The 7,212-nt window shown below is 30.0% G+C and overlaps 1 long non-coding RNA gene across 1 annotated transcript; it reads left to right on the top strand.

Moving 5' to 3' along the window:
• The first annotated feature begins 3,187 nt into the window (after nt 1-3,187).
• On the top strand, nt 3,188-4,056 carry LOC109210940. The gene is made up of 3 exons (XR_002065634.1): nt 3,188-3,354; nt 3,468-3,582; nt 3,786-4,056. It is a non-coding gene; the product is annotated as an uncharacterized LOC109210940 (long non-coding RNA).
• The last annotated feature ends 3,156 nt before the right edge of the window (nt 4,057-7,212 follow it).

Below are 7,212 nucleotides of genomic sequence, written 5' to 3'. Positions count from 1 at the left end.
CTACTAGTCTGCTTTCACAACATAGTACTTATTACTTTCATATCCTATAAAATGAACTGTTTAACGTTTTCTTTGGTTTCATTCATTGGATTATTATGATCACGTAGAAGCACATATGCTGTGGTTGGGGAAAAAATTGATCAGCCAAATAAAGTCCAAAAAAACACATTGTTACGGCACTACTTATGTATTTAACTTTAGCTTTCTTTCATACTCGAGCTAGTTTTGATAGATCAATCGTATAGGGCAAAATTCGTCCATAATAAATGATCAAAAGATAACATGTCAAATGGAACCGAGAACAGATAAAAGACGAATCTCGTGACAACTAGTATCGATCGGGAACAACAACCGTAGGTGTAGACAATAAATTGCGTCGAGAAAATAAACTCAAGACCAAAAAAATATCGCAACAATCGTAGTATTTGATTTCGAATATTTGAGTGTACAATCTCTATGAATCCTCTGATTCTTCCTTCCAATAGTAAATAAATTCAAGGGCCTTTGAGCTTGATCTTGAATCTATATTTGCTTCCACGAACGATGATCTTGTTCTTGAGCTTGAGCTTGAGCTTGAGCTTGATTCGTTCTTCGTTCTTGAGCTTGAACTTGATTTCTTGAACTTGTATTTGATTGCTTGAAGCTTGAAACTTGTAGAGAAATTTGCGGCGTTTGATCCACGAGCTCTCTCTTGCTTCTTGTTATAACTTCTGGTATCTTTTTTGGGTTATGAAGACCCCTATTTATAGTTGTGGAAGAGAGGACACTACAACATTATACATCTATAGCTACGAAATTTTAGCTACAAATTTAAAAATTGTAGCTAGTACCTAACAATAGCCACAAAATTTAGAATTCTATGGCTATTTACAAAATAATAAAATTTCTTAGCTACGAAAAATTGTGTTGATAAAGCTAATTCCTCATATTAGCTATAATTGCTAACAATCATGGCAATAGCTACCTAAATAGCTACAACTTTATTGCTACAAATAAAATTTTGTAGCTAATCATAAGTTTTTGACACGCATCAATAGTTACCGTAGCAATATTAACATTTTAGCCACAATAAATTATTTGAAATAAAATATTGTAGCTAAATAAATAATTTTGCTTCAAGTTCTAAAAAGTTGTGGCAGTAGTTAAATGATATAGCTACGGATTTATTGCTATAATTCAATTTCATAGCTAATCATTAATTTTTTTGCTATGAGTTGAAATTTACTATACCTGTAATATTCTTTTAGCCACAATAAAATATTTGAAACAAAATAGTGTAGCTAAATTAAATATTTTGCTTTAAGTTATAAAAATTTGTGGCAAGATAGGTTAAATTAGCCATGGATTTCTTGCTATAATAGAATTTCGCAGCTAATTATTAATTTTTGTCATGATTGAAACTTAATATAGCAATACTAACCTTTTAGTCACGATAATTTATTTAAATCAAAATATTACTAAATAAGTAATTTTGCTTCAAGTTCTAACAATTATGGTAATAGTTGGCTTCATAACTACAATTATTTTTCACGATAAACGATATAACCACAGATTTATTATTATGATAGAATTTTATAACTAAGCATTATTTTTTGCCACAATGTACATTTGCCGTAACTATAGCAATTTTTATCTTCTTCTAGCCACCTTATATATTTGAAACAAAAATAAGAGTTGGTCAAACGATAATAAGTTGTGAAAAATCAATTTTAACTGCAAAAGTTAGATTTTTTCAAAATAATAGAAAATATAGTAAATGTATATATAAATTAATTAAATTTCAAATAACAAAAACTAAAATGCAAAAGTTAATCTTCAATAGTATATCATTTATATGCCTACTTGTAGCCTCAAAACTTATCAAGTTACTTTTTAGATTTATCAAACTCATATTTATTTTAATGCAACTTCTTATTTTTGGACGTTAATTATATACATTTGATGTAAAATTCAAAATATATTGATATTTATAGAGAATTTATGTATGTCGAGTACTTTACTATTTTTTAAATAAGTAATTAAAGTACTTTCTTATATTTAAGTATTTATTTTTAAATAAGTCTTCATATATCGAAGATTTGTTTGATATACGTATATGTATATATTAAGTACTAAAGTAATTTCATATATCTAATGATTTATTTTTAAATCAGTGCTCATATATATATTGAAGAACTTTGTGATGGTTTTGGTATATTCAGTTTGATGAATGACAAAAGGCTCCAAATAAATATAATGAACATATTTAACACCAAAAAAAAAAAATTACAACATTATAATTCATATTAGTTTTTATATAATTCTACTATAGCTATTTACACGAAGAATTAAGAAATTAATTGATACTCAAGTCCATAGGAAAACTAATTATATTATAATTCTTATTAAATATAATGGAATTAATGCGTGAATGACTAATTATATAGAATTTGAACATTATAATCCTGTACCAATAAGTTAAAAATATGTTATAATGATTTACTATCTTAATAAGCTTCTAACTGTCATAAATTAAATTATACATTAATCTAAGAATTGAGAATTAAATATGATAATGATACATGAAGAGGATCATGTTTCTCTTATGTCTATTATTTGATATTTTATAATATTTACATAATTTGATATTATTAAGGTTGATATATGAGTGTATAATAAAAAAAACTAGTAAACAAAATATATTTGTAAGTTTCAACAATTTAAATAATTACGTAATTAATGATCATTAGATTTGGTTATCAAACAATACATTTGTATCTATGAACATTGATCAGTGATCACTAATCACACCTAATTTAGATAAATATAAAGGTTATTTATTTAATGGTCTAATACTATTTTAATAACTTAATAATAGTCATAATTTAATTAAACACTAAAACTAAGAAGTTAAAATAATTAAATAGAAGTACATAACAAAACTAACAACATTGTATAGGACGAAAAAAGTTGTAAAGAATATAACATATTATAGAATATCTTTATTTCATCTAAGATGATTTTTCTATTTTATTTAGTGCAAATTATATATTTTATCTCTTGCATTTTTCATAGATAATTTATTACTTACTTGTATTTGTTAGTACTTTCATTTCTTGCATTTATGTTACTTATATTAAGTAAGGAAAAAAAGGAAGCAAATATATATTAACAAAAAGAAAAGAAAAGTAAAGGCCAATTGGCCCAAATCAACATTTCCTAAACCTAATAAAAACATTCTCCCGTTTCTCTTCCCTGCCGCCACCCCCCTTCCCCATTTTCCCGTTCTTTCTTCAACAACGCTTCTCTTTTCACAGGAACAGAGCAACCAAAGGAATTATTGGCTAGATAGACCGACGCCTTCTCTCGTTCCAAGTATGTTTATATATCTATATCTTAAGATTTCTAAATCCCCATACACCTATTTGATTTGAATTTTTGGATTTATATTCTAACAATTTGATAGGTATTGTGTCGTATTCTGATAGGTATTGGGTGGAATCTTGAAGATTATGATGTAATATTTGGAGGAGCCACAGTTCGTCGAAAAAACATTAGGAAAATGAGATGAAAATCCTCAAAAGTTTATAGAAAAGTATATAGGTTTGTTTTCTTATCTTGTTGCTTTGAATTTTTCCCTCTTAGTATATGCTAAAAATTCTTGTAAAAGAATTATCTACAGATAATTTTTTTCTCTTTGAACGTTCTACTAGCATTTTTACAAATCAAACTTGCATCTTTGTGTTAATGTTTCTTTTGGTTCGCTCATTCTTTTGTGCTTATTATTATTTCTTTTGAATTTACAGGGTACAATTTAATCTATTGAATGCAAGAAGATCAAGGATTTAGCCTAGATGCAAAGAGTGAGACTGTAGAAAATCATCTGGTGGCAACATGTTCAATCCTCAAATCAATGACTTAGAACTTGGTTTTGTTTTGATGTGGATCCCTTCCGAATTTTATAGATTATAGTTAAATAACCGAGTCTACTTTAGATAGACAATTGTATTTTTAGATTTTTTTTGAAACTATTTAGATGCCAATTTGTATAATAAAGTGATATTCAAAGTTTATTATGATTTGATCAAACATGTATGGATATTGAATATTTGAAACTTTTAAAAATATTTAGTGAGATAGAAAAGGAAAATAGCAATGTACAGAACAGAAAAATTAATTATCTCTAATAAATTAATTTTTCATAAATAAAAATAAAATGTAATAAAAATCTAGTCACCAAATAAAACATAATAAAAAAATCTAATCATGGATATTTTGACAATTTATAGCTATGAAATTATGGGTTGGTAGCGAAATATAAATCTAATATGTGAGCATAGCTACATATTTGAATTTTGTGGCTAAAGTATAGAAGATAGCTATAAAAATGATTTATCGTGGCAAATGATAAAATTATTAGCTATAGATATATATCCTTCGTGGCAAAATATTTTTTAATATAGCCACATCACAAAATTTCTTGTAGCAATAAATACTAATCCTTAGCCACGAAATGTTAAAGTTTGTAGCTAACTTTTAGTTACGCTACTTCTAGCTACGGATGCTACGGAAAAAAATATTGTGGCTAAAGTGTTTAGCCACGAAAATTTTCATATTTAGCTACGACATGCTTCGTAGCTGTATATGCATAATGTTGTAGTGGGAGTTGTGATAAGAACAAACTCTTTCCGACCAATCAAATTGAAATGTGACATGGCCGCATTTGAATGGTCCCAGAACATGTCACTTGCACACGTGGCACGATTTCATTGGCATTTTAGTGTGACTTGGCATGCCTTATTTGACACGTGGCATGATCCTATTGGCTCTTCCGTTTGACTTGGCGTGCCACATCATTTGACACGTGGCACCAAGCTTGGCCTCTAGGAAGATGTCATCTTGGGCTTAATGAAGTGGGCTCATCACTTTAGCCCAATTAAATGGGCTAGCCCAATGGATTAAGACTTATTTATTTAATCCATATATATTGGACTTATATAATTAATTCAATTATATTAGCCCATAATATTTATTTGGACTAGTATATTTAAAATATAGTCCAAATTTTCCCTTTGAATTAAATTTGCATGCCTACAAATGCCCCCTACTCCAAGACTTGTCGGGATATTTACACAAGACTAGAGTTGAAGTACAGATCTCTGAAACCGCATACTTCCTCCAAACGATCAGATTAAGAATCACTTAATAATCTAATCTTTAATCAAATGACTCATTTATTTATTCATGCCAAGATCAGTTTGTTTGCATTTGAATTAGGGGTGGGCATTCGGTATTTCGGTTCGGTATTTAATAATTTCGGTTCGGTATTTCGGTATTCGGTTTATCAATTATGTATACCAAATACCATACCAAAATATTTCGGTACGGTTCGGTTTTTCTTATTTTGGTTCGGTACGGTTTCGGTTTAATAATCGCTAAATAATCAATGCTAGCTAACGCCTAAGTCCTAACAGTGCACATGCACAATTGTTGAAACAATTGTAAACACCACAAACAATTGTAAACACCACAAACAATTGTAAGTTACACAGTGCTATGTGGCTTCGATAACAGTCTAAGTCCTAACAGTCCTAACAGTCCTAACGTTGCAGCAACGTTTGAAATTGTCAGCTTTAAAGCACATGCAAATTACAGTCATTGCATACTAAAGTTGAAATGAAAGTTGAAACAATACATGGTAAAGTAAACACCAGACGCAAACAGTCATTTAGCAACACCAGTGCAGTGCAAAACTGCAAATTACAGTGAACAAAAACAGAACAGTCATTGCGCAACTCCAAAAACAGTCATTGCTAAACACCAGTGCAGTGCAAATTACAGTGAACAGTCAACAGTCATTGCTAAACACCAGTGCAGTGCAAATTACAGTGAAAAAAAAAAGCCATTGCACTGTATACAACTCCAAAGTTTGCCAAATTCTGCCCAACTCCAAATTGCATCTGTACGCAACTACACATTATAGACTTGACCACAATGCTTGAACCTAAAAATATATAAATCATAAGTTAGAATATAATATTTTGATGATAAAAAAATAAAACTACAAAAGTATTAAGTATATCACCAAACAAAATGAGTATTAAACTTACCACTCAAGATGCAAGTTCCAACTATACATCAAACAATGCTAGTAGTGCTTCCATTATTTTCCATATCTATAGATAATTCGACCAAATATGTCATACAAATGAAAAAGCATGATATATTATTTTGAACTAAAATACACGCAAAATATTAAAGCTTACCGAGCTCGAGTTCCTCAAGATACTTCAAGTCTTCTTCAACACTAATAGGATTGTTCTCTTCTCTAAGCCAATCTTGAACACAAATAAGAGCTTCCACACATTTAGGAGTCAATGAACTCCTAAATGAATCAAGAATACGGCCACCGGTGCTAAATGCGCATTCCGACGCCACACTAGAAATTGGAATGGCCAACACATCACGAGCCAACTCCGAAAGAATAGGAAATCTAGGAGCATGTGTTTTCCACCAACTCAAGATATCAAAGTCTTCACTAAAAGGTTCTTGTTCTTCACTAATGTATTTATCCAACTCCGATTTAGCACCCCCACCCCCATTGTCTTCCTTTTGTTTCTTCAAGCTAAGCTTAGTCCTTATTTTTGATGCACTTATAACACTCCCACTAGATGTGTTAGATGTGTTGCTAGATGAAGTAGATCTAGATGGAGATTGAGGACAAGATCCAGTTGAATATTTTTTTAGATACTCTCCAAACAAAGAATTCATATAAGCATACACCTCAACATTTATTTTCTTTCCTTTTTCCTCCCCAAAAAGTTCTTCAAGTGCTCCCTCAACATATTCAAATTTGTTACGTGGATCCAACACAGAAGCAATAAAAATCATTTTATTCATCTTTTCAGGCTCACCCCAATATTTCTTGAACTTTTCTTGCATTCGCTCAGCCATTTTTCTCAAATGCTCATCCTCACTAGCTAAACACATTTTCAAATGACAATAAAGTTCAGATACATCCTCAAAATGAGAATTACAAGTGACATAACGTGAACCTGAAACTTTTTTAGTTAGCTCGTGAAATCTTGCAAGAAACTCTATCACATTCCTCACATTCACCCAATCATCAGAATCAAGAGGACCTACACTACTACCATCTTCACAAACATGAGAACATTGATAAGCAGAAAATCCATCATCAAAAAGATGAAACTTGTCAAAGGCCATTTCAAA

This window comes from Nicotiana attenuata, unplaced genomic scaffold (assembly GCF_001879085.1).
Source record: "Nicotiana attenuata strain UT unplaced genomic scaffold, NIATTr2, whole genome shotgun sequence".
In the NCBI taxonomy this organism is placed as follows: Eukaryota; Viridiplantae; Streptophyta; class Magnoliopsida; order Solanales; family Solanaceae; genus Nicotiana; species Nicotiana attenuata.
Note: the sequence above shows the minus strand (reverse complement) of the source record. Positions and strands in the feature narration are given on the sequence as shown.